Source organism: Notamacropus eugenii, chromosome 2 (genome assembly GCF_028372415.1).
Source record: "Notamacropus eugenii isolate mMacEug1 chromosome 2, mMacEug1.pri_v2, whole genome shotgun sequence".
Lineage (NCBI taxonomy): Eukaryota > Metazoa > Chordata > Mammalia > Diprotodontia > Macropodidae > Notamacropus > Notamacropus eugenii.
The window spans coordinates 175,435,496-175,461,982 of NC_092873.1; the positions used below are offsets into that span (position 1 = coordinate 175,435,496).

The 26,487-nt window shown below is 35.7% G+C and overlaps 1 pseudogene; it reads left to right on the top strand.

Moving 5' to 3' along the window:
• The first annotated feature begins 19,489 nt into the window (after nt 1-19,489).
• On the top strand, nt 19,490-19,927 carry LOC140523751 (large ribosomal subunit protein uL24-like; annotated as a pseudogene).
• The last annotated feature ends 6,560 nt before the right edge of the window (nt 19,928-26,487 follow it).

The following is a 26,487-nucleotide window of genomic DNA, read 5'->3' on the forward strand; positions in this document are numbered from 1 at the left end:
TTCTGACTTAGTAAATTAATTCACCCATCAGTACAGTAAACAGCCTACTATTCACTCCAAAGGGCACTCTATAATGATACCAGATTTAGTTTTGAGACTTGATTGACTATAGCTCACTGCAACCCAGAACTCTGGAGCTTAAGTATCTACCAGCTTCAGCATATCCAGTAGGATGGGTTACAGGTATTGACCATCATAGCCTGATCTGTGATTTAATTTTCAAAGAACTCATAATTAATAATTGTTTGGAATATAATGGAAATTTAATAAATGCTTCTTGATTGACTGATCTTAGTTTGACACTTTGCCGGAAATTTCAGAATATCCCTAAGAAGTACCTTCTTATACCTTTTCTCTTTGTCCTTTTTCCCTCTGCCACAGGTCAAAAATTTTTAAATCAGATTCTCTCAGTATCTGAGCTACTGTATGGCCTACATTTGACAGATTAGAAATTTTCTAATTAATTCTAATTAATAATTACTAGAATTATTAGAATATTGTGTCCCCTGATGATATGAATGGTGGCCATGTGATTAAAGGACCTTAGATTTAGAGTCATAATTTCTGAGAACAAACCCAAATCAATCATTTCCTACATGTCGAACCATGACCAAATCCCTTAACTTTTCTAAGTCTTACTTCCCCTGTTTGAGAAATGAAGATTGTAAAACTGATACTATCTACCCCACAGAGTTGTTGAAAATATCAAGCAAGATTATGTATTAAAATGTTTCATAATCAATAAGTGATATATGCTGCTAGGTGCCAATCAGTAAATATACTGATCTTCCTGAAGTGGTTGCATGTATTTGAATTCACATTATATGAAGTTATAATTATGAAATTACCATATAAAACATAGTGATTAATTCTAACCCAATGGAAATATGCAGTCTAAATTCAAATAATCTGACTACTTCATGGAATTCATTATTTACACTAATTGGAATCTAATTGTAAATGAGAGACTGAAAGAGTTAATTCATTTTGTTGTTTTTCAGTCATTTCAATCAAGTCTGACTCTTCATGACCCTATTTGGAGTTTTCTTGGCAAAGATACTGGCATGGCTTACCATTTCCTTCTGCTCATTTTACAGATGAGGAAACTGAGGCAAACAGGTTAAGTGGCTTGCCCAGCATCACATAAGCTAGTAAGTGTCTGAAGTCATATTTGAACTCAGGCCTTCCTGCTCTAGCCCCAGTGCTGTATCCACTGTGTGACCTCGCTGCATTGCACCTTACACATTTTAAAATTCAATCTCTCAGAAATTCAAATAGAGAAGCATTACGCCTCTATTTCCTATTCTTTCTTACTTAAATGTAAGTATATAGCAGATGAATGAGTTATCAAGTCCATGGAAAACTTAATTTCTGAAATATATATAAATATAATATACATATACACATATATAACCTTTCACAATTTCATACTTGTGTATTTTAGTGGATCATTTCATTTCCCTTAAGTGACGCTTATGAAATATTAATAATGAGCATGATGTGGAGAATAAAGAGCCCTACTGAGAGTTAGGGAGTCTGGGATTCAAGTCTAACCTCTCACAAGTATAATGAAACTGTGACCGTGAGTAATGGCTTTCCCTCTCAATACCCCAGGCAACTCTCTAGAGCGAGAAGTTGCAGAGCAATTGCTGATCTGTGCTGTTCTAGGGAGTTTTTCCACCCGAAATCTCTTATATCAATGAAATCACAGGTTCAGACAAAAAAGTACAAAACCTTTGTAATTTTCTTAGTAACTTTAATGGGCCCAACATATTGAATAACCAAATTTTTACTAAAGAAGTAAAGTGGAATATGGTAGGGAAAAATGTTGATTTTTGAGACCAAAGACTTGCTTTCAACACCTGCTAGCTGTCAGGCCCTGTGTGCAGTTAAACTCTGCTTCAACATCCTTATCTGCAGAGTGGGAATAACAAAACACATAATAGTTACAGTCCAGAAGAGTTGTGAGGAAAGTGTTTTGTGAATTTTAAAGCATCATGTCAATTTGAGCTGTTATGACAGGTAATGGACAATTCCTAGGAACAAATAATGCTACTTCACATCAATTAATGCTTATAAAGGGGTAGCTAGGTGGCATAGTAGATAAGAGTGCTGGAACTGCAGTCAAAAAGACCAGAATTCAAATCTGACCTCAGACACTTACTGGCTGTGTGACCCTGGGCAAGTCACTTAACCCTATTTGCCTCAGTTCCCTCATTTTTAAAGTGAGCTACAGAAGGAAATAACAAACCACTCTGATTTCTTTGCCAAGAAAACCCCAAATGAGGTCATGAATAGTCAGAAGAGACTAAAGACAACTAAACAAATGTTTATAAAGCACTTTAAAATTATAAAGTAAAAGGAGAAGCATGATAAAATTTAATACTTCTCTTCTTGTCATCCATCCATACAGAAAGCATCCATTGATTTAGTCATCCATTCATTCAATAGATTTTCACTGGGTACCCTTTGTCAATAGTCACATACCTTAGACCCTACTACTTGTAGGAGGAACTATGTTAGAAGAAACAAAGTCTGAAAAACAATTAGTCTTTCATTATCTTTTGTAGCTTTTAAAAACATTTTTCAATTCTTCAAATTTTAAACATTTAGCATTTAATTTTCAGGGTTTTTTAAGGAGAAAAAGGAGGGGGAAAACAGAACTCCAACCCACCCTGGAGCTCAAAGCTTTTGGCATCTGTAATAGACCAGGCTTTATCTCAACCACATCCTTCACAAAAGACTTCCTTCTCAAGTGCCCTTCACTGACTTGGCCTTATAAACTTAGAAGAAAATGTTCCCCTGTGTATGGGAAAAATATACTTATTTAAACTGGTCTAACTCTGCTATCCCGAAACATTTTACTTTGAATTGACATAATGTTTACTTCAGACTGACAACCTAGTATAATTCTTGGCTTAATCTATTTGGGGTTATTAGAATACCTTAAGAAATACCTCCATTTCTGAACAATGAACAGGGAAAGGAGTTTGTCATGCTACATCCTGCCTACCTCGTATTTCCTATAACTTGAAATTGGGTCAGCAAACCTTACTCAATATTTTCCCACTAAAAAATATTTTTGCCTTCATAGGAAATCAAAAGCAGAACATTTTTCTTCCCCTAAGTCACTCTGGGAAAGTTGCTTCCAACAGAAAGGGAAGGGTCATAGCAATGCTTCAACTTCAACCCTAGCAATTATTAATATGTGACATGCATACCCAAATGTACCTCTCATCAATCAGGTTCTAAGGATAATAGTCCAAAGGAGAGCAGCAAAAAGCTACTAAAGAGATGGAAAATGTCTGGGAAAAGAATTGAAGTTGTTGAGCCTGAAAAGGAAAAGCCTAGAAGGCACTAGATGGGTTGTGACAAGGAAAATGGGGATTCATTGTTCATTCCCAGAGAACAAAAGAAAGGGGAGTTGGAGGGAAATGGACTTAAGCTGATAGAAGAAAGAGTTATAAGGAAAGACTTCTTGAATTTGTGGTGATCGAATAGTGAAACAAGACTCCATGGATGATTGTAGAAAATAGGATTTGCCACTACCTCCTTTAAGTTATTTAGGTACTGAACTGTGTTATGCCAATGGATTGTGTGCTATATAACCTCCATTTGATTAATTATTTTAAACAATTTGGGCTTTTATTTTCACCCAATGAATTTACCTACCAATGGATATCTCAGTGACAAATGTTCCTTCTCTGGAATTTAACATTCAAATGTACTGATGCAATGTATATTATATATGCTACTACCACTCTTTACATGATTTGCCTTGCACATAGTTAGATGCCATGTGACAACAAAGCATCAGAGTCTACTAGATGGTGCATTACCTGTCAGTTCAGTAGAATGCAAGCTTCTTCAGGGGAGGAATTGTTTTTCTTTTTCTTTATGTGGTCAGTGTCTATTCCAATGCCTTGCACATAATTGGCTATTGACAAATGATTGTTGAGTTTGTCTGATCTACTTCTTTTTCCCAAACATTATACTGTTAAACACATTATGATGAGCAGATAATGAAATTCTGTTCTGTATAGACAATTGAAAATCTCTTTTTGAATACTAAATTTCCTTGCTTCCTAGAGCAGTACTTAAGACTGGATTGAGAGGCGTACAACATGCACTCCCACTCCATAAAAGAAATTTAGACAGATGAAAGTTGAAGACAATCTTGATGAAGAAAAGAAAGTACAAGAGGTGACTTGGATAAAGGAAGGACAACATCACCTCCTTTGATTTGGTGGTAGTGATGGAATTTATGGACTAATAGCATAATATTAATAATAATATTATGTTATAATATTATTATAATTAATAATAATGTTATTATTATATAATTATGCATATGTTAATAATACATATACGTTCATACAAATATACATGTATGTATGTATTGGTGGTTGATTGGTTGGTTGTCCTTCATTCTCAAAGAAGACTAAAATGACATCACTATAATAAAGTCAAGTTTCAGTGTGTCCAGCTGTGGCTGATTGGATCAACATGAGCTTGGGATGCTCTACAACAGACTGGGCACAAGTAGTCCATGTGAACATTTGGGGTGGATACTCTAAATTTGTGCATCCTGCATTTCCTTTGAGCTATTTCCACTTGTACACAGACACACACATAGAATATTTTCTTAAAGTAAGAGCTGACCAGAGTCTTCTCCTCCTTCACTGTTTACCTAAGTCGCTGTACTGCCCAGATCCTGGCAGTACACCAACCCCTCAATCTCCTCTCCTTTGAAACTTTGAAAAGGGGGCAATCATATCAGTTCATTACAAACAGCTCAAATAATACATGACCTTTTCAGGCTTATAACTAGTCAAAAAATTTTTCTTTCTATCAACAAGACCCTACTATGTGCCAGGCGTTGTGCAAGGCACTGAGAATACAAAGACATAAATGCAATAGTTCCTGTTCTCAAAGAGCTTATATTCTTTTGGGAAAAAATACAATGTGTGTACTATACTCATATCCACACACCCACCTACCATATACACATATATGTGTGCACACACGCAAATGTAAAAATAAAGATGTACATATATATACATATACTATGCATACATACATACATATGTAAAATAAGACAGGCATAGTTCCTGTCCTCAGAGGGTACTTGTGGTTTAGAATATTCATTGGTGTTTCATTGATTTCTCAGCAACAGAGAGGTGCTCGTTTAGGTAAGCCATACAATTGACATTTATTAAGCACCTGGTATTTGTTCAGAACTCCTAAATTTGTGCTTCTCATAATTGTGCCCCACATACACGTATGTATATGTACACACACACATATATATATAGTGTATATCTAAATATGTACATACATAGAGTGTGCAGGTATATATAGTGTGTTTATATATGTGCATGCATACATAAATATGTATGTGCATACATATATATATATATGTATGTATACATTCCATAATCTCATGCACAGCTTCCTATGTGTAAACATTCAGAGCTCTCCACTGGTATTAAAGAGCTCTGATTTGAAAGAACTTTCTAGAGGACCAAAATTATAATGTAATACAAGTCTCCAGGCTCCTTGTTCCCACTTTAATAGAGCTACATGAATTCTGTAGGGAGCAAAGTGGGGAGGAGGTAGGGAACCAAGGGAATGGGAAGGAGCACCAATTTAGCAGTCTTGAACAAATACCAGGTGCTTTATAAACGTCAGTTGTATGGCTTACCCAAACTGGCACCTCTCTGCTGCTGCTAAGAAATAGAATGAATGAATACTTTAAATCACAAGTTCCTTTGGAGAGCAAGGACCCCATGCTTGCCTGATTTTTCCCAGCATTTCATCACACATGTATGATCAAGATATTTCAGGGATGAAACACACACTGAGTGACTACTTTATAATCTTGATGTCAAAGGACAAGATCAATAATAGCTCATATTTGCATAGCACTTTACAAACATTATTTCATTGATCCTTACACTAGATCTGTGAGGAATGTGGTGAGAATATTATGACTATCATTTTGCATTAAAGGAGCCAGAAACTCTGTGAGCTTCCAAGCCATAATGGGGAACACCCCATAAATGGCAGTTTCAGGGCCTGAATCTTCATCTTATGATTCCAAGGGCAGTCCTTACCACTTCATTATGCTGTCCCTTCTCTATCAGCCTTTTATTCTTGCTGAGGATAATAGTGATTTCCAGCGTTGTGTAGGTAAGCATTTAACAACCAACTCTCCAAGGGAAAAAATAGTCTGTCTGCTATACTTACAAGCTTAATCAGCATTATTAAATTTTCTTAAGTCTAGACAATCAACAAAATAGCTAATCCAGTCCAGATTTGTAGTATTTGTTGATTTCTGAAATATAAACATTCACACTGAAAATTTAACAATCTGCTCCTGTGAGCCAGTTCAAGCTGGCTCTAGTGCACTCTTGGCTGATAACCAACATTTATATAGTACCTTAATATTCTCCTTCCAGTAATCCTATGAAGTGGGTGGTTTCTTCAGTTGTTGCTTTTTAAGAAGCACAGTGCCAGAAGTAGCATGGAATAGTGGATAAAGAGCCAATCTCCGAAGTAGGAAGACCTGGGTTCCAGTCCTGTCACTGTCACACACACTGACTGAGTGACCCTGAGCGACTAACTTACCCTCAAAAAACTGCTTGAGACCTTTTTCTAAGAATATAAATTGAAAAAAAGGAGGCAGGGGAGCAATCTGCATTGGTAGGGGGTGTTCTCTGTACCAGTGAAATCACAGGTATCTAGTCTCCATCGCTGATTTGATCCATAACATATTGAAATCCTTAGAATAGTGAGCTGTTTTGTAATAGGTCTTTTGATTAATACTTCTAGAATCTGTGATTTCAGAGATATAGACACTCCTCTCATTGATGCGTACAATAGCCCTCCTGCCACCTAGGAGGTGGACTTTGAATGGTGAGTGGCCAAAAACATCATGAGCCTGCAGCTGACCTGAGAATGAGTCTCTCTAAATTTAGGCCAGTCCTTGTACCACAGATGTATAATCCATCAGTGAGTTTACGCTCTAAAGTGAGGGGATCCTAACCTCTTTTTGTGTCATGGCTCCCTTTCACAGTATGGGATAATTTAAGGGGCCCTTACAAGAATAATGTTTCAAATATATAAAAGAAGATAACTAGGATAACAAAGAAATTAATCCTAATTAATGCTATTGATTGGTAGCCAGGTGGTTCAGTGGATTTAGTGCTGGGCCTGGAGTCAGAAAGACCCTCAGTTCAAGTTCCATTTCAGGCACCTACTAGCTGTATGTCCTGGGTGAGTCATTTTTGCCTCCGCTTACTCTTCTGTAAAATGAGAATACTAATACCTATTTTCCAGGGTTTTGTGAGTATCAAATAAGATGATAATTTTAAAGTGCTTAGTATAGTATCTGGTACATAGAAAGCATTACATAAATGTTAGGTACTTATCATTAAAAAGAAAGTTTATGGACCTCAGGTAAAGATGCCTGTTCTAAACGCTTTTAATTTGGCAAAACCTGTCTCTACTGGTATAACTTTCAAGTGCCAAAATTATGAAAGAGAGTGGGACTTTAGAGGATAAACTCATCTCTATTTAAAATTAAAATGTAGCACTCAAATCGTGGATCCTAAGGGAATCTCAAGAAGTTCCTTTTTCTTCTGATCTCAAGAAGAACTACCACTAATAAAATAAGATACAATCTCTCTTCTTATTATTATTACAAGTTATGGAAATTTATTCTACTTTTTCCATAGTTAATCAATTAATAAACATTAATTAAGCACTTACTATGTGCTAGTCACTGTGCTAAGAGTTGGGGATACAAAAAGAGGGGAAAAGACAGCTCCCTCAGAGCCTCAAAGAGTTTACAGTCTACTGGGGCAGATAACATAGAAACATATATTTATAAAGCAAGCTATATATAGGATAAATGCAAAATAATTAGAGCAGCACTAGGGGTTAAAGAAAACTTCCTATAGAAAGTAAGATTTTAGTTGGGACTTAAAGGAAGCCAGAGATGTCAGTAGACAGAGAGGAGAGACAGCCTTCCAAGCATAGAAGAAAGCCAGAGAAAATGCCTAGAGTCAAGCAATAGAGTGTTTTATTTAGAGAATGGTCAGGAGCCCAGTGTAACTGGATCAAAGAGTATATGTCAGGTAGGAAAATGTAAGGAGATGGAAATGGAGGAAGAAGCTAGATTATGAAGGGCATTGAATGTCAAACAGAGTGCCTTGCTTTTGACCCTGGAGGCAATGGGAAGTCACTAGAATTTAGAGAGGTGGCATAATCAGATATATACTTTAGGAAAATTACTTTAGTGGCTGAATGGAAAATGGATTGGAGCAAGGAGAGACTTGAGGCAGGCAAAACTACCCAGCAGGCTATTGCAATAATCAAAGTGTGAGATGATGAGGGCTTGCAGTAGTGATGACGGTGTCAAAGGAGAGGAGACATATACAAGAGATGTTGAAATTTAAAATTAACAGATACTGGCGATAGATTGAAAATGGAAGGGGGAAAGATAGTGAAGATTCCAGGATGACTTCTAGTTGTGAGTCTGAAGGACTTGGAAGATAATGTTGCCCTCTATAGTAATAAGGAAGGTAGGAGAGGTAAAAGATTTAGGAGAAGTTATAATGAGTCATTCTCAATTAGCAATATCCAAAGAGAAATGCAAAGTCCTTCAGCCTTCCATGATGAACTGTACTAGGTAATCCCCTAGAACTGAATTTATGGACCTACATCTGTATTTCTGAATCCCACCCTTAAGTGAAAGGTGAACTTAGATAAACGATTAAAAAAACACCTTGAGTGTATTTGGTAAAGTTGTCCTATTGAATCTCAAGAAGTGTTGTCTGTTCCTTTTTGTGATTAAATAACACCCCTCTTCTCTTTTGATAACCTGATTTTGGGCACCTTGTCTAAATGCCATGCACTCTCCTGAGTGTATCAGGGTAAATAGTTTGATTTGAAATTTCATGCCATACTTACATGTCGCTCACATTCTCCTGTTGAACTAAATTGCTATTTTTCCCTCATTTCCCGGATAGATTGCATTTGGTCTATGGGTAAACACAGAGTGACTGCCCCCTCTTCCCAAGCTTTATAATGAGAAGATGCCATCTGATCAGGTGCATGCACTCTGCTGTCATTTGCAGCCTGACCTGTGGGTCAGGGGTGATTGGAGCAAGCTCATGGATGCATACAAATCACATCCTCTTGTCTGTCTGTTTTGTTGACTGGTTCTCCTCAGGGTCATGGCTATCTTAAGTAGCAGCCTGAAGGATAAAGTGTGCCCTGTCTGAGCTGTAAAACTTTGACTTTGGACCAATTGTATCTGACATACAGCAGCATGAGGTTTGGTTTAGCCTTTGGATTCAGGACAAATCACTGGCTATCAATAGCTGATAGTGACATGTAGTTTACTGAATGTCTCCTTTCTCTGACAGCTACACATGGGGAAGAGAAGAAACGAATGTGTTTTTAAGTTTGGAAGATTTGCTTCAAATTTTATGTCATAAACACTTTCTTAAGAAGTAAGCGCAGCTGCTAAATAACAGGTAAAAAGGAATCTTCTTCTGTGACTCTGGTTTCACATTCAATTCAATTCTAGCATTTATTAAGCATCTACCATGTTCCAGCACTGTGCTAAGTACTGAGGATATAAACACAAAAACTAAACAACACCTACCCTCAAGGAATGGACGTTCTACTGAAGAAAAAGTACATAGGCAAGCAAAAATAAAATAAATATGGAGAAATTTGGGGGAGCACTCAGAGCTCAAGAGATCAAGAAAACCTTGTTGGAGGTGACACTTCGGCCAAGCTTCATAGGGAGTTAGGATTTCAAAATGCTGAGATCAGGAAAGAGAGCATTCTAGTCACGAAGAAGAGACTGCAAAAACTTAGAAATGGGAAAAAGAATGTCATGTATGGGGAATAAGCATAGGGCTATTTAGCTATTTAGCCAGCTATTTAGCCAGATCATAGACTATCTGAGGAGGGAGTACTGCATTATCATCTTGGAAAGATAAGTTGGAGCCAGATTACAAAGGGCGTTAAATGACTAGCAAAGCAAAACAAGGAATATTACATTTGTTGCTGTTGTTAGAATTAGCACTTCTTTAGTGCTTTCATGTTTGCAAGGTGCTTTATGTATTTGATCATTTGAGAACTTCATATGTCTGGTAATTCAACAGGATCATGAGCCACTCAGAAAAGGGAATGATTTGGATGTTTCCACATCGTGAACATATAGCTGTTAAGTTAATGTAATACATGTGAAAAAGGTAACATTAAGGTAATATCATAATCTGTGAATTATGCGATACCCCATCATTCAATTATCCTTGTTAACCCTGCCACATATTCCCTGGCATGTCATTTGTTCTGATTATCCTTTGACAGTGTCATCTTTCTAGTCAGTTTATCTAGTGTCACGGTAGTGACAAGTTAAGTTTATGTATATGTGTGTATATTCATACATGTATATCTATATAGATATACATATGTATGTGTATATATATGTGTGTATATATATATATATATATATATATATATATATATATATATATATATATATATATATATATATATATAATATGTACGTGTATATGAACTAGGTGACTTAGTGGATAGAATGTCAGGCCTGAAGTCAGGAAGACTTTTCCTCCTGAGTTCAAATCCAACTTCAGACACTTACTAGCTGTGTGACCCTGGGTAAGTCACTTAACCCTGTTTGCTTCCATTTCCTCATCTGCCTAATAAGCTAGAAAAGGAAATAGCAAATCACTCCAGCATCTTTGCCAAGAAAACTCTGAATGGGGTCACAAAGAGTCAGTCAGTGAAACGATTGAACATAATAACATGTTTTTGCTCCCTATATAAGGTCAAGCCTTTCTGTGTGAAATCTAGAACCTCTTCCTGGGACAGTTAGACGATGCAGTGAACAGAGGGCTGGAAGAGTCAGAAAGACTCTTCTTCCTGAGTTCAAATCTGGCCTCAGACATTTACTAACTGTGTGACCCAGGGCAAATTGCTTAACTCTGTTTGGATCAATTTTCTCATCTATAAAATGAGAAAGAAATGACAAACCATTTCAGTATCTTTGCCAAGAATATCTCAGCTGGGGTCACAAAAAGTCTTCCATGACTGAAACCACTGAACAACAACTCATGATACATAGAAAGCAGATGGAAAGTAACCTTAGAAGAGAAAGCCCCATCAGCAGGGAAAACTAAGAAAGGGCGCCTGCCGAATAAGGAGTTTGAGCAGAGCCTTGAAGGCAGCCCAGGATGCTTTAAACAAGCTAGTTACGTTGGAGTCTGACATCTATTTATGAATGCTCTGTGTCTCCTAATTTTCAAATGCTTACCTTTTAAGTGAGCTGTTCTAAATCTGTCCTTGTGTGATACTATTGTAACTTTAAAAAATAGTGTACTGCATGTAAGGATAGACTTTATAACAAATGAAAAGGTGTTTATGAGATGAAATACTTGGGTAGTTTCTATTAACAACAGGCCTGTTGAAAATGATGTCTTTTGTCAAATTTTTTATCCCTGCAGTTTTATCAGCTCCAGTAGCACAGCACTACTAAAAAGAACTTTTAACAGGTTGTCTGAATGATAATGAGGAATATTGTATTCCTACATAATATTGTCAAAGGAGAGAGGGAGAGAGAGAAACTGAGAGACAGAGAGACAGAGAGAGAGAGAGGAGAGACAGACACAGAGAGACACAGAGAGAAACACAGAGAGAGACAGAGAGAGAGAAATACAGAGACAGAGACAGAGACAGAGACAGAGAGAACCCAGGCAGCCCTCTAATATATAAAGATCTGACATGCTAAGTTTCAAAAGCTGCTAGATTGTACTTGTCATCTTACATACTTAAAGGATCTAAAACTTCAATTCCACTGAGATAGAAGGACTTTTTGGCTAAAATCTTGGGAAAAATTTCTTTTACTGTGTGGTCATGGAAAGAGTGGTAGATTTGATGTCAGGAGACCTGGGTTCTAGTCCTGGCTCTGGTATTTATTAACTTCTCTAGAGGTGAAGTAGGGCAGTGAGATGGCTCAGTGGATAGAGTGCCAAGCCTGCAATCAGAAAGATTCCACTTTCTGAGTTCAAATCTGGTCTCAGAGACTTACTAGCTGTGTGACCCTGGTCAAATCTCTTAATTAACCCTGTTTGCCTCAGTTCCTCATCTGTAAAAGGAACTGGAGAAAGAAATAGAAAACTACTCAAGTATCTTTGCCCAGAAAATCCCAAATGGGATCACAAAGAATTAGATATAACTGAAAAACAACTGAAAGAAACAAAAATGGTTGGAGTCAAGAAAACCCGAGTTCAAGTCTGGCCTCAGACAGTTACTAGATACGTCACCCTGGGCAAGTCACCTCAGTTTCCTCATCTGTCAAATGCGGATAATAGCACCTGCCTCTCAGGATTGTCATGAGAATAAAATGAGATAATATTTGTAAAGCACTTATCCTAGTGCCTGGTACATAGCAAATACTTAATAAATGTTTATTTCCTTCCTTTCTTTTATTCTCACTTTACCTCTGTGAACCCCATTTCATTATTTATAAAATAGGTATACTAATGCTTTGTACTATCCACCTCACAGAGTTGGTGAAAGAAAGAAATTTTGTTAAATTACATCATTATGCAAATGTGTCACATTAGCAATATTAAAAGTAATATTAATAATTATTGTAATTTCAGTAATTACTAGTAATATTAATAATTATTATTGTTAATAACAATTGTAGGTAGGAGAAAAACTTTCAAAGAGGTGAACGAAATGTTGTATCATTTGGAAGAAGCCAGTAATTCTCCAATGTTCTCTGCACTGAGAATTGCAATCATCCATACAACTATAAGAAGGATGTTTCAAGTGCAGAAAATACTGGATCTGTAAGCAGAAAATCCTAAACTTAAATCGGACTTCAGATACTCACTCTCTGTATGACCTTGGATAAGTCTCTTAATTATGCCTAAATTTCCCAGTCTTCAAAATGGAGATAATATTAGCACCAGCCTTTCAGAACCGTTTTAAGCCTTAGTGAGATATATATAAAGCACTTTGCAAACCTTAAAAAGTGTTTCATAAATACTAGCTATTATTAGACATCGTTGCTGTGTTATTGGTCACTTATTTCAGCCATATCAGACTCTTCATGACCCCATTTTTTATTTTCTTGGCAAAAAAAAAAATACTAGAGTGGTTTGCCATTTTCTTCTCCTGCTTATTTTACAGATGAGGAAACTGAGGCAAACAGGGTTAAGTGGGTTGCTCAGATAACTAGTAAATGTCTGAGGCTGAATTTAAACTCAGGTCTCCCTGATTCCAGGCCCAGCACTCCATCTACTGCACCATCTAGCTACCCCATTCGTTAGCTATTGTTATTGACCCTTCCAGAGCATATATCCTTCTTCATAGCAAAGAATACCACTATGGCATGAGAAAGAAATTGAGAACTGTCATAGTCACAAATTTAATAAATAATGTCTTAAGATATAAAAAATGACAATTACTTATTATATACACTATATATTAAATATTGTTAGGTGCTGGGGGAGATACAGAGTTTAGAAAAGATACAATCTCTCCCTTCAAAGAAGTTGGGTTACAGGTATGAGGACTCCACATAGGTAGCTATAATACACATAGTTGCATTTTAAAAAGTGAGAAGCAAAATTATTTTGATAGTGGGAAGGGACAGAAAGCCTTCATAGACATTTCATTTGAGCTGGACTTTAAAAGAAAGATAAGGAATTCCACAGGTGGAAGAAAAACATTCCAGACAAAGGGATCTGAGGTAACCAAAAACATGATGATGAGAATGCATAAAGCATGTTGGGGAATAAAGGAGAAAGGGGAAGAGAATAGTTTAGTTTAGCCTAAATTTAGAGTAAATAGAGAGAAGTAATATAAGATAATCTCAAAATATGGCACCACATTTTAGCAGAGAGGAGAATCATGAGGGTTGAATGATAGATGTTGGCTACCGATGAACAACTGAATGATAGAATATGCTCTTTTTCCAGAAAAATTCAATGTACTATGGTTGGGCAATATGTGGTGTGACCTGTACCTAGAAATACAACATAAATGGTGCTAACTATGGCCTTGATGGAAAATCAGAATGTCTATGGCACTCTCTCATGGCTGAGAGACAGGTAAGTGTGAGGACAAGATGTCATATTCATTGCTAGAATCTGTTATCATATCGGCTATTTTTGCTTGATCATTTTTCTATTAAGCAACAAAAGGTTCTTTCTAGAGGGTAGACGAAATTGAAATGACTGTGATATAAAAACAAAAGGCATCCATAAAAAGTGTTTTTAAATGTTCATGGTGCAAGTGAAAATCTAGTCTGCACTGTCTAGTGATAATTACCAGGTGTAAGATTCTGAGAAACAGGGAAGATGGGGTGGCTCAACTCATCCAGAGAAACGTAAATAGTTTACTGCCTGCACATCTATCTCTAATAAGAATTGATGTGGTGTGTCATTTGTAATTTAATCAGCAACATTACATCTTGATAGTCAATGAGGATCACTAAAATATTCTCTGTGTGGTTATATTACACCACACACAAAATAGGCACTGAATATAAGTAGCATTTCAGCAATGCTATAAGGTGCTAAAGAGAAGGGAATGGAAGCTAAGGCGATGGTACTCATGGCTAATTCTGCCAGGTCTTTCTTTTCCAGGGACCAAAACTGCTTCAGGGAGTCTCTGAAATAGCTGAACACACATGAATACAGACTATTTTTCTTGACTTTTAATTTCTCTGTTTCTATTGATATATTTGAATATTTTAATAACCTGGAAAATTATTTGTCTGAAAACATTCTTTCCTTCTAAAAATTACACAAACTGTAGTTCAAGGAAAAGGATATTGAACTTGGCAACTTCAGGTCAAATTTGAGTTCTTTCTCTTATTGCCTATGTTGACTTTGGATAGGTCACTTAACCATTCTTGGTCTCTGTTTCCTTATCTATAAGGTTCCTTTCAGCTTTTGATCCTTAATCCTCAAAACAGTAGTGGAATTTTTCCCATGGAATAAGCCCAAATCAGCAAACATTAATTAAATATTTACCATGAACAAAATACTATAAAGATGTAGCACCTCCTAGGGAGAAACTGATGGTCAACTCCCTCTAAGTACATAAATTCACAAAAAGAGGACAACCAGCATATAGGCACACATATATGCTTGAGCACAATACACTCACATGAAGGTCTGAAGTTAATTATTTTTTTCATTGCTTTATTGTTGTACGAAGCTTACATTTCCGCTATATAAAATTAGACTGCAATATATGTGGCATTAAACACTCAGTATAAAAAGGGTCAGTAGTTTATAATTTACATGTAGCTTTATATGCAAATGAACAAACAAGAAGTTAAACAAAATATTCTTTCTCAGATCAAGTGGGGAATTAAATGATTATAAGAAGTAAGTGCACAATGAAGGAGAAATCATCTTATGTCTTTTTAACTTGGGTGATATTTTGCTGACTCAGGAGGAGTTCTGCATGCAGAAAGAAAGTTGGCTAGCACCTTGGGCTCTCACACTGACAGTGAGTATTTCTGCGGTGAAAAGATAATCGCTGATTCTTGAAAAGCATCACAGGTAAAGCCATTTAAATGTTAGATCCATTACCATTGAGTTAAAATAAGTCATTATTAAATCATTTATAAAGTCACTGAGGAACATACAGGACTAGTGTGTCAGCTTCTTTTTCAGTGGGACATCAAAATGGCAGCACCATTTTGTGCTCAGCAATGCCTCCTGGGTGGTACAAGATTCTTCAATAATCAGACAATATGGAATCATCAGATCAAGTCATCGTTCCTATAGACATTGCTGTGTAAAAAAGAGTGGTATTAAGAGGCTATTCGAAAACCATTTTTTTTGTTCTCTATCATTTCAAAACAGCTGTATATAAAGTCACATTATTTTTTTTAATCTAAGGAGTGGTTCTGAATTACATTTCCCCAAATTACTATATGTATTTCATTGTTTGAAGTTAACCTTGCAAGTCTGTCTTTCAAGTGTTGTCTGTCTTGCCCTCTCAAGTGTCTTCCTTTGTTCAATCAGGGAAAGAAAACTTACTTGATCTAGAGGTAAGCAATGGGTGTCCTGATAGCATATTCAGCACAAAGATGCTGCTGTTTCAGTTTCCTCTCAGGGCTAGTGGTGTTTCCTAGAAATTTTGCTCAAAATTAATCCATTTGTCCTTCCTTCAAACATCTTCTCACAAGCAAACTGAGGCAGAGAACATGAGTGATTTGCTCAAGGTCAAATAGTTAGATATATTTGAGGCAAGATGTGTATCCAGATTCTCTTGGTTCTCAATCCAGTGTCTTGTCCTATAAGCGATGATGAGAATTGTGTAAAGTGCAGGTCTTTTTAATTGCTATTGTTGTTGAGGTTGCTTCAGTTATTTCTGACTTTGTGACAATATCTGGGGTTTTCTTGACAAAAATACTAAAATGGATTGCCATTTCCTTCTCTAGCTCATTTTACAGATAAGGAAACTGAGGCAAACAGGGTTAAGTGACTTGCCCAGGGTCATACGGATAGTAAGTGAGTTGAACTCAGGTCTTCCTGACACCAGGCCTGATGCTCTATTCAATGTACCATTAATATTACACTTCTTGAATATGAAAGTGTGTGTTCATTCTTCATTGCTGAAGAAGACCATGCCATCAGAGAAATGATGACATGACTCGCACTTGACTTTGTTTTTGAGTGAGGGAGGGCTGTGCAGGTCACCAGACTCATTTCTCCTCCAAAGCCATCTCAATCCAGGGACCTGATATTCATCAGGATGACTGGAGATGACCCAGGATGAGGCAATTGGGGCTAAGTGACTTGCCCAAGGTCACACAACTAGTGAGTGTCAAGTGTCTGAGATGAGATTTGAACTCAGGTCCTCCTGACTCCTGCATTGGTGCTTTATCCACTGCATCACCTAGCTGCTGACTTGAATATGAATTTAAGTTTTGAAAGACTATATTGGTTATATATGGCAAAGTCCAGCTTCTTCAAAACCATCAGCATCATAGTTGAAGGAAAAAACTGATTTTTCAAATTATCATCATTAATCTGAACTGTAAGGGCTATTGTCTCGCCTTTGAGGGCTATTTGAAGAGAATATCTTCATCTACTTGACATTATACCATGTTTTAAGCCTCAACAACTGTTAAATAAACACAAATTTCAGACATCAGAGCCTAAGTTGAGTTATTAATATTATCAATACTAATATAATTAATAATAATATTAATCAACAATTATTAAAGTTGACTTTCATGAATTCAAATCTCTAAAAACAGATAAATTGCATCCTAATATAATAACAACCTGTATTTATATAGTGTTTTAATGTTCATAAAGCACATTGAACATCCTTAACTCATTGAAGTGTGGCAGAAACTATGTGAGGAACAGTATAGAAAGAATTTATAGTTGTGAGAAGTCTTGAAGGACTTACATAGATAGCAGAAGCCTGCATGTGTGTAAATGTTGTTCAGTTCTGAGAGGATTAGAAACGATGCCATATGGAAATTCTTTGAAGGAATCGGGAATGCATGGCCTGAAGAAGAGAAGGCATAGGAGGCTCATGAAAGTCAAGTTCAAGTTTTTTAAGGGCAGTCATCTAGAAGAGGGATTAGACCTGCCTGGAATATGTTTGTTATTCAGTCATTTCAGTCATGGAAGACTTTTCATGACCCCAATTGGGATTTTCCTGGCAAAGATACTGAAGTAACTTATCATTTCCTTCTCCAGCTCATTTTACAGATGAGGCAACTGAGGCAAATGGAATTAAATGACTTGTCCAGGGTCACACAGCTACTAAATGTCTGAGGCAAGATTTAAACACATGAAGAGGAGTCTTCCTGACTCCAGGACCATGAATTCACTGCACTGTATAGTGGCTCTACTTGGCACATAGTAAGTACTTAATAAACACTAGTTGACTGATTGATTGATTCTGTTCGGTGCCATAGAACAGAACCAAAAATCATACTATACTTTTCATTAAAATATATTTCATTTTTGGGTATGGAGAAATTACTGAACAATGAGGGCTGTCCAAGTATGAAATGGAGTGCTAGGGTAGTTTCCACGTTTTAGGAGATTTTGATTTCCTAAAGAAAGTTAGTTGACCATTTTTCAGTAATGTCATAAAAAGAATTCACATTCAGATATGAGTTGTTCTCTCATGTACATTCTAACTCTGATATTCTGTGATTCTGAGGTGTCAGTTTCCAAAATGTGGGGAAGACATGGATTACTAAAATGAAAACTGATAAGTTTTATGTCAATCTACTTGGCAAAACTGAATCCTAAACAGATGGTTTGTTAATATACTTAGAAAGTAAAGTATCAAATTCCAATTATTATGGAAACTGCTTGAAAAATATGAGAAGGGATTCTACAAAATTTATTCTATGATGCAAATATCATATTCATAACTAAACCAGGAAGAATAAAAGAAAAAGCCGTAAGTCAATATCTTATATATCGATGCAAAAATTTTATTAATAAAGAGACTACATATCACAAAAATTATCCACTTAAGTTAAATTTGTAACAGAAATGCTGTGTTGGTTCAATACCAGGAAAAGTTTAAGTAGAAATTATATCATTAGACTATATTAATAACTAGAATAACAAAAATAACATGATTATTTCGTTAGACTCAGAAAAATAATCTTTTGACATAATCCAACACTCATGTCTGTTAAAAAAAATTAGAAAAAAGGAATAGACCTTTCCTCAATACATTAAGTAGTGATGAACTAAAACTAAGTGCCACTCCAATATGTAACGGAAATAAACTAAAAGTTTTTCCAAAAGATCAATGGTAAAAAGTAAGGATGTTCTTTATCAAAATTGCTATTTGATGTGAGGGTAGAAATTCTAACCAAAGCAATAAAATAAAAAAGAAACTAGAGGAATAAGCATGGGAAAAAAAGGAAAGAAACAAAATGATCACGTATTGAAGATAATATGATGATTTACTTAGAGAATGTGAGTCAACTGAAAAATTAATGGAAACTATTTTAGCCATCTTTAGAGACATAAAATAAATTCACATAAATCATAAGCATTTTTCTATATTACTAATAAAAGCCAGCAGAAATAAATATGAAGAGAAATTCCATTTTAAAAAGCTAGAGAATACATAAAATACAAAGGAGTCTATCTACCAAGAAACTCACAGGATCTATATGAATCCAACTACAAAGAAAACTTAAGGAAATAAAGACAGAGGTAAATAATTGGAAAAGTATTAATTCCTTAGGTAGACTGAGCAAGATAAAAATAATGATAATCTCTGATTGATTTACTTATTCATTTACACACCAATCAAACTACCAAAGCATTACATTGTAAAGTTAGAAAAGAGAATAACGAAATTCAGCTGCAGAAATAAAAGGGCAGTTTCTCTCTTCCTTGGTGGCTCTGAGGTCAAAATGAAGTTCAATTCCTTTGTGACCTATGACCAAAGCAAGAACCACAACAGCCATTTCAATATTCTTTCCCACATATGAAGGAAAATTATGACTTTTCCTCTTTCAAAGGAGCTGAGACAGAAATCACATGTTGGCTCCATGTTCATTTGAAAAGATGATGAAGTCCAGGTTGTTCGAGGACACTATGAAGGATAGCCAATTGGCAAGGTAGTCCAGGTTTACAGAAAGAAATATGTGATCCACATTGAGTGTCTGTAGAGGAAGAAGGCTAATGGTACAACTGTCCATGTGGGCTTTCATCCCAGCAAGGTGGTTATCACAAGGCTAAAACTGGACAAAGATAGCAAAAAGATCCTTGAGTAAAAAGTCAAATCTCACCAAGTAGGAAAGGAAAAGGGCAAATATAAGGAAGAAACTATTGAGAAAATGCAAGAGTAAAAATTACGTGGATACAATTAAATTTCTTGAAAGAGCAACAAAAAGAAACAAAAGGTCAAAGGATCTCAAGGGAAATATTTTTTTTAAAAGCAGGAAAGGGGCCTAACAGTAACAAACTGTACTAGAAAGCAATAATTATCTAACTAACTTAATAAAGTTGACCAAAAAAGAAATGACAAATATTGTAGGCTATAGGGGAAAACATGCACATCAATGGTGCCACAAGCACTGTTGGTCAAGCTGTGCATTGATCTAGCAGTTGTAGAAAGCAATTTTGAACTATGCCAGAAAAAAATCACTAAAGTATACATATCCTTTGACCTAGTGCTACCACTATGAGTCCTCTACCCCAATGAGATTAAGAAAGAAAGAAAGAAAGGAGCCGTATATGTGAACATTCTTATGTCAGGTCTTTCTGTAGGAGCAAAGAATTGGAAACTAGAGGGCCTCTTATCATTAGGGAGTGTCTGAACAAATTATTATATTTTTCTATTGTGCTCTAAGAAATGATAAAAGGGATGGTTTAAGAGAAACATAGGAATACATAAAAAATAATGTGGAGTAAAATGAACAGAACCTCAAGAACAACTTATACAATAGAAACTAAAATTGAACAGCTTTGGCATACCTGGAGACTCTGATCATCCCAATTAATAACCATGATTCCAGAGAACAAAGGATGAAGAATGCTTCTCACCTCCTAAGATATAGGTGAAGGCCTCAAAATGTAGAATGAGACATATTTTTTAGATACAACCAAAGCAATAACTTATTTTGCATGACTATGTATATTTTTACATGAGTTTCATTTTTTCTCACTGAGGATGAGAGGGAGATAAAATAGATTATTAAATTTTTAAAATTAATTTAAATTTTAAAAGAACTTGAAGTAGCAATCACAGGGAACCAGTAGAGGTTCATTAGTAGCAAGTTTTAATGTAGAGGCAAAAGCTTTGATGAAGTATCATGAAACCAAAGACCTAGGCCCAACTCTTCCTTTAATAAGAATACTGTCTTAAATAATTAACTTCACAACCCATTCCCCACCAAGAGTTTCCTGTATTCATCTTTAACATGAGGGGAGTTAAGTTAACCGATCTTTAATTTCCCTTCCAGCTCTCAAATTCTACTTTATGTTTCCAAGATTCCAACTTATATCAAAATAATTTCACTTTAAATTTTTAATAGAACTACTAGACTGATAGAATTGTTGTGGAGAAAGAGCTTGGTAAACATGGTAGAGGGGAAAGAAGGTCACTAAAGCACATTGACAAAGCAGAGCCTGTAGGCAGTGAGATAATTATTATGACACTTTTAGATTTTGGCAAAACATTTGGTGAAACCTTTCATGCTATTCTTTTGAAGAATATAGAAAAATGAGGGCTAGAAAACTGAACATTTCAATGTATTTGGATGACTTGAATGGCTGGACAAAAGTAGCAATAATGAATGGTTCAATGTCAACTTGAAATGAAGTCTTCATTAATATGTCCCAGGGACTTGTTCCTGGTTCTTCTTAACACTTATCATGGCTCAGACAAAGACATGGATGGAATGCTTACCAAATTTGTAAATGAAATGTACTCAGCAAACTGCTTTAAATAAGTTTATTATTTTATTGATTTCTATCTGAGAAAGTGATGGAAAATAATAATAATAAATAACACTTCTATTGTCCTTACTGTGTGTTAGGCACTGTGGTAATTACTTTACAATTATTTTCTCATCTGATCCTCATAACAATTTTGAGAGGCAGATATTATTTTTATTCCCATTTTACAGATGAGGTAACTGAAGCAAACTAGTGTTTAAGTGTTTAAGGATCACACAGCCAGTAAGTGTTTGCTGAATGTAAGCATGTCTTCCCAATGTTGGGCCCAGACCTCTCTATACACTGGGTTATCTAGTTTCTAAGAGAAAATGATAATAATGAAAATTAAACTTTAATGTGTTTCACTTAAAGAAATCCAATTGTTCAACATTTCCCAGCATATCCACGATCCAAGGACCATCATTCTAAATAAAAATTATTTGAATAATGTTAGTAGCAGATCTTGCCTCTTCTTTTCTTTTTCCAATTCTTCTTAGAAATAGTGTGAATAAACTAATGTAAAAATTCATTTATTAAAAAATTTAAAAGTTAAGTCCACAGAGTCAACAAAGGATATAAAGCCACATGAATGAGAAGTCAGAATTTGATACAAAGGCACAAGATGTGAAAATTCCAACACAAATTTAAGTTTTCTTTATCCTTTTCTCTAGCTTTTAATTCTCTAGCCATTACAAGATTTTTTTTACCACTGTTTCAGTGTCAGGGAAAGAACATTAGGTGTGGAATCAGTAGACTGGGTTTAAACCCTAGCTCTCCTTCTACCTATTAGAGCTATAACTTAGGGACAAGTCACACCTTAACCATAGTGGGCCTCAATTTCTTCATCTGTAAAATGATGGGATTAGACTAGATGACCTTTAAAGTATTTTGTAGTTTTAAATCTATGAGTCTATAATCCGAGAAATAAAATCATTTTTTGTAGCTGACCAGAGGCATTTCAGTTAACTCCTTTAAGTCCATTTCCTTAATTGTAAATACAGGGAATAATACTTATTGTACCTACATCCTACCATTAATGTGAAAAATAAATGAAATAACGTACATGAAGTTTGTAAACCTTAAAGCAAATGCTATGTCAATGTCATCAACTATTATTATGATGATACTCAACACTGTTCTTACTACTTTGGATTCCTATTCCTGCCTTTCAGCTGTCTCCCCAGATGACTATCTAACATCAGAAAAAAAAAACCAGTAATGAAATGGACACTTGACCAATTTCTATTGTCATTTATCTATCTAATTTCTGTCTTAGTCACCATTCCTTCATTCTTTAACTGCAGTTTACTTTTTTTTTTAATCCCATGAGCAAAAAACTACATTTAGTTTTACACTCTACACATTACCGTGCACCAAATACAATATGAATCCTCTGAAACTTAATACATATGAGAATAATACTTATCTTTTCTCAATGGCATGACCTTTGCTTTTCCATGGTCAAATTTTATAGAATCAGTGGTTGCCTACTCCAGCTCCTGGATGATAAAGGAATTTCTTTCTGCAGTTTCCCTGTCCATTAAAGTTTCTATTCAAACACTCAGATGAACGGAAAGTTTGATTCTTCAAGAGACAATATATTTTATCCTTGGGCAGCTCTAATTGATGGAAAATTCTCACTTATATTGAATCAAAATCTATCTCCCTATAATTTCCAATCATTAGTCTTAGTCTTATCCTTTGGAATCACATAGAATAAGCCTAATTGCCTTCTTAAATGATGGTCTTGTGATTATAAAATGCATAAAAGCTACTTGAAACCAAATATTTTCCCTTCTACTCCCTGCCATATTTTCTCTTCTCAGCTAAATATTCCCAGTTCTTTCTACTGTTCCTTGGGTGGCTTGGTCTTAAGACCTTTTATCATTCTGATTTCCTTTAATTTGTCATACTTTGGTTAGTTAACCAACACAGACACTTTTAACAGTGCTGTAGGTCTCCCAGGCTCTCTTTTTTTATTTGTTCTTTAAAAAGTTTCCCTATTATCCACATAGGTAATAATGAATTTGACTTGGTAATCAATGCATTGACGTCTTTTTCTGCCTATTTTTTTTTTGCTATGTTGCCTTATGAGTCTGAAGCCTCTATATTGATACTGTTAAGGAGAACAACCTCTGTCTACTTTACAAAGTATGATTATCCATCATCCTGCTTTGGAATGTCTTCAGCTCAAAGACAACCCAATTTCCTTCTAACAGATTAGAGAGTATTTTTGTTCATTTGTTTTTATTAACTATAGCTGTTTAAGAATAGAAGGATTTTACCAAACTTAGACTCCTTTGGATAATTTTAATTCTCATATAGTGAAATAGAGTTGCTATTACATTAATTTGGAAGTTCCTTCCAATGACTCAGATGACAACTCATCTCTGCCTGCCCATCCTCTGATTCTTTTCCCCATGACTATACATATATTTGTCTAAAGAGGTTGGTTGGGCTAGAGGGGCTGTCCATACAAAATGTTGAAGGATTTCCATGATATTAAGAGTAGAGTAGTTCTTTCCATTGATCCTTCAGAAAAGAAAAGAATAAGAGGCATGTGCAGCAATGTATTGCATACGTCTAGTCAGAGCATGCCTGCCAGAAGCAGCGAATGATCATTCAGAACAAGAGATAGGCCCTGTTTAGGGACATGAACAAAGAGACTTTTCTAACACAGGTTAAAAACATTGGGCTCAATTTCAAGACACTCAGAGAAGCCACTGAAGGTTCATAGTGCTGAAAATCACTAAGGAAAACAGGACTAAGAAGCAGTTTCAAAAGTTCTGGACCCCTCCCGAGAGTGGGGGAGCAGTGATTGTTCAAAGGTGCCAGCCACCCTCTCCCATCCAGCAGTCCTGCCAATAACAGCATCTTCTCCACCACTATGCTATAAAAAATAAAGCAGAGTACTCTGCCTGCCTTCCTGTCATCCCTCACTCTTATAATGTTACCAATGCAGTCTATCTTCTCCCCCTATCATACATTTTCTTGGTGAAATATTTCATTTCTATTCTTTGGAACATATAACCAAAGAGAAACTCAAGAGAAAGAAATTTAAGGAAATTTCTAAAGGGTAAAATGCACAAAAGTCTTGGACTGCCTTTAATCTTACTCCATCTACATTAAGGAAGAATGGTTGTCAAAATGTCAAACCATTTCCTGGAGAGATCCCCAATCAGCTATTTCTTCTTAGGCATACTTCATATTTCCAGGCTGAACTTGCATTTGGTAAGAAGTATGACAGGCTAAAGTGATTTCACATACAATCATGGAGCAAGTTAATTTCGATTCCTCCATTGAGCTGCCCAGGACCCTGAGGGAGCTGTCCAAACCCAAGAAAATTGCCTGACCACTTCTGGACACTGCAAAGATCTGAAAAGAAACAGGAATCTGACTTTCAGTAGCATGCTTTCTAAGAAAGAAACAAATGTAAAATAAACTTGAATGTATAACTAGGCTTATTGGAGGAAAGATAATACCAATTATCATTATTAGCATTATCATTATTATAGCAGCTCACATTTATATCTTTCTCTCTGATCTACAAGCACTTTCCTTGAGTAAATCACTAGACCTTTCTAATTATCAATTTTTTTCATTAGTAAAACATGGTTAATACCGCATGCACTACCTGTATCAAGAGGCTGTTATGAGTGTCAAATGAACAATGTATATAAAGGACTCTGCAAACTTGGAAAGAGATATAAACATCAGTTATTATTAGTAGTAATAGTATTGTTTGATCTAGACCTGGTATTTGATTGGTGAAGGGAATTTCTTGTAAGTTAGAGTCTTAAAAAGCAGTTCAGCGTATTAAGAGATTAAAGGACTTGCTCATGATTGTTGTTCCTAAAATCATGAATTCAGAGCTCTAAGGAGTCTTAGAGTATAACTTATTCAACTCCTCTCATTTTACAGAGTCAGAACTGAGGTCTAGAAAGTGGAAATTACTTCCATGGGATCATACAATTAAGAGTCTAAGGCAAGATTTGAATGCAGGTCCTCCTCACTCCAAGTCTAGCATCCTATTCACTGCATCTTTTTATTGTTGTTGATATAAGACAAGATTGACTATCTAACATGTGGAAAGAAATATGTTACCACAAACAAGGCACAGTTCCTTAAAAGGAAAAAAAAAACTTCTTATTATGGTGCATTTTTTTGGCTTAGGTGTCTACTATATACATTGCTTTTTTGTAGAAGAAAGATTACACTGCTGTTCCAGTCTTGGCTCTGTGTGGACTTCATTTTCCTCATTCAGAATGTAAAGGGTAAGACTAGATAATCTCTAAGATCTTTCTTGCTTCTTCTGATACCTAATGTTTCAGAATGTCATCATTTTGAACACTGGGATATTTTTAATGCAAGTCCAAATTTAATTTTTAACATAAAGGATTCCTTTTTAAAATGTTGGCCTTTTTGACAGAAGAAATCTAAATAATAAAAAACTTTTTAAAAATCCAAACCTTTTCAATAGAATTCTCTTCAAGAAAATTTTGCTGTTTTCTTCAGTTATAAGTGATAGAATACATTATCTTAAGAATATCTTTAATAGCAGATTATTCCTCACCTTAACCATCCAATCAATTGCCAAATCTTGCCAATGCTACTTGGACCCCAACTTTTGCCTCCTACACCTTTCCTCCACTTATACAGCTAACACCAAGGTTCAGGCCATGTTTCCCTCTGCCTAGATTATTGTAACTGCCTAACAATTAGGTCTTTCTGATTCACATCTCACCCTATTCCATTTGATCCTCCAAAGTCATTTTTCCTGAAATATAGGTCTCACCATGTCATCTTCCCATTCATAACTTCCAGTGGTTCCCTGTGAAGAAATCCTAGAATAAAGTGTAAATCCTTGTCTTTAGCTACTAAACCTATCTTTCTGTACTCATACATTATTCCCCTTTCCAAGCCAAATTAGCTTTCTCTTTGTTCCTCGCACAGCACTACGTTGCCCATC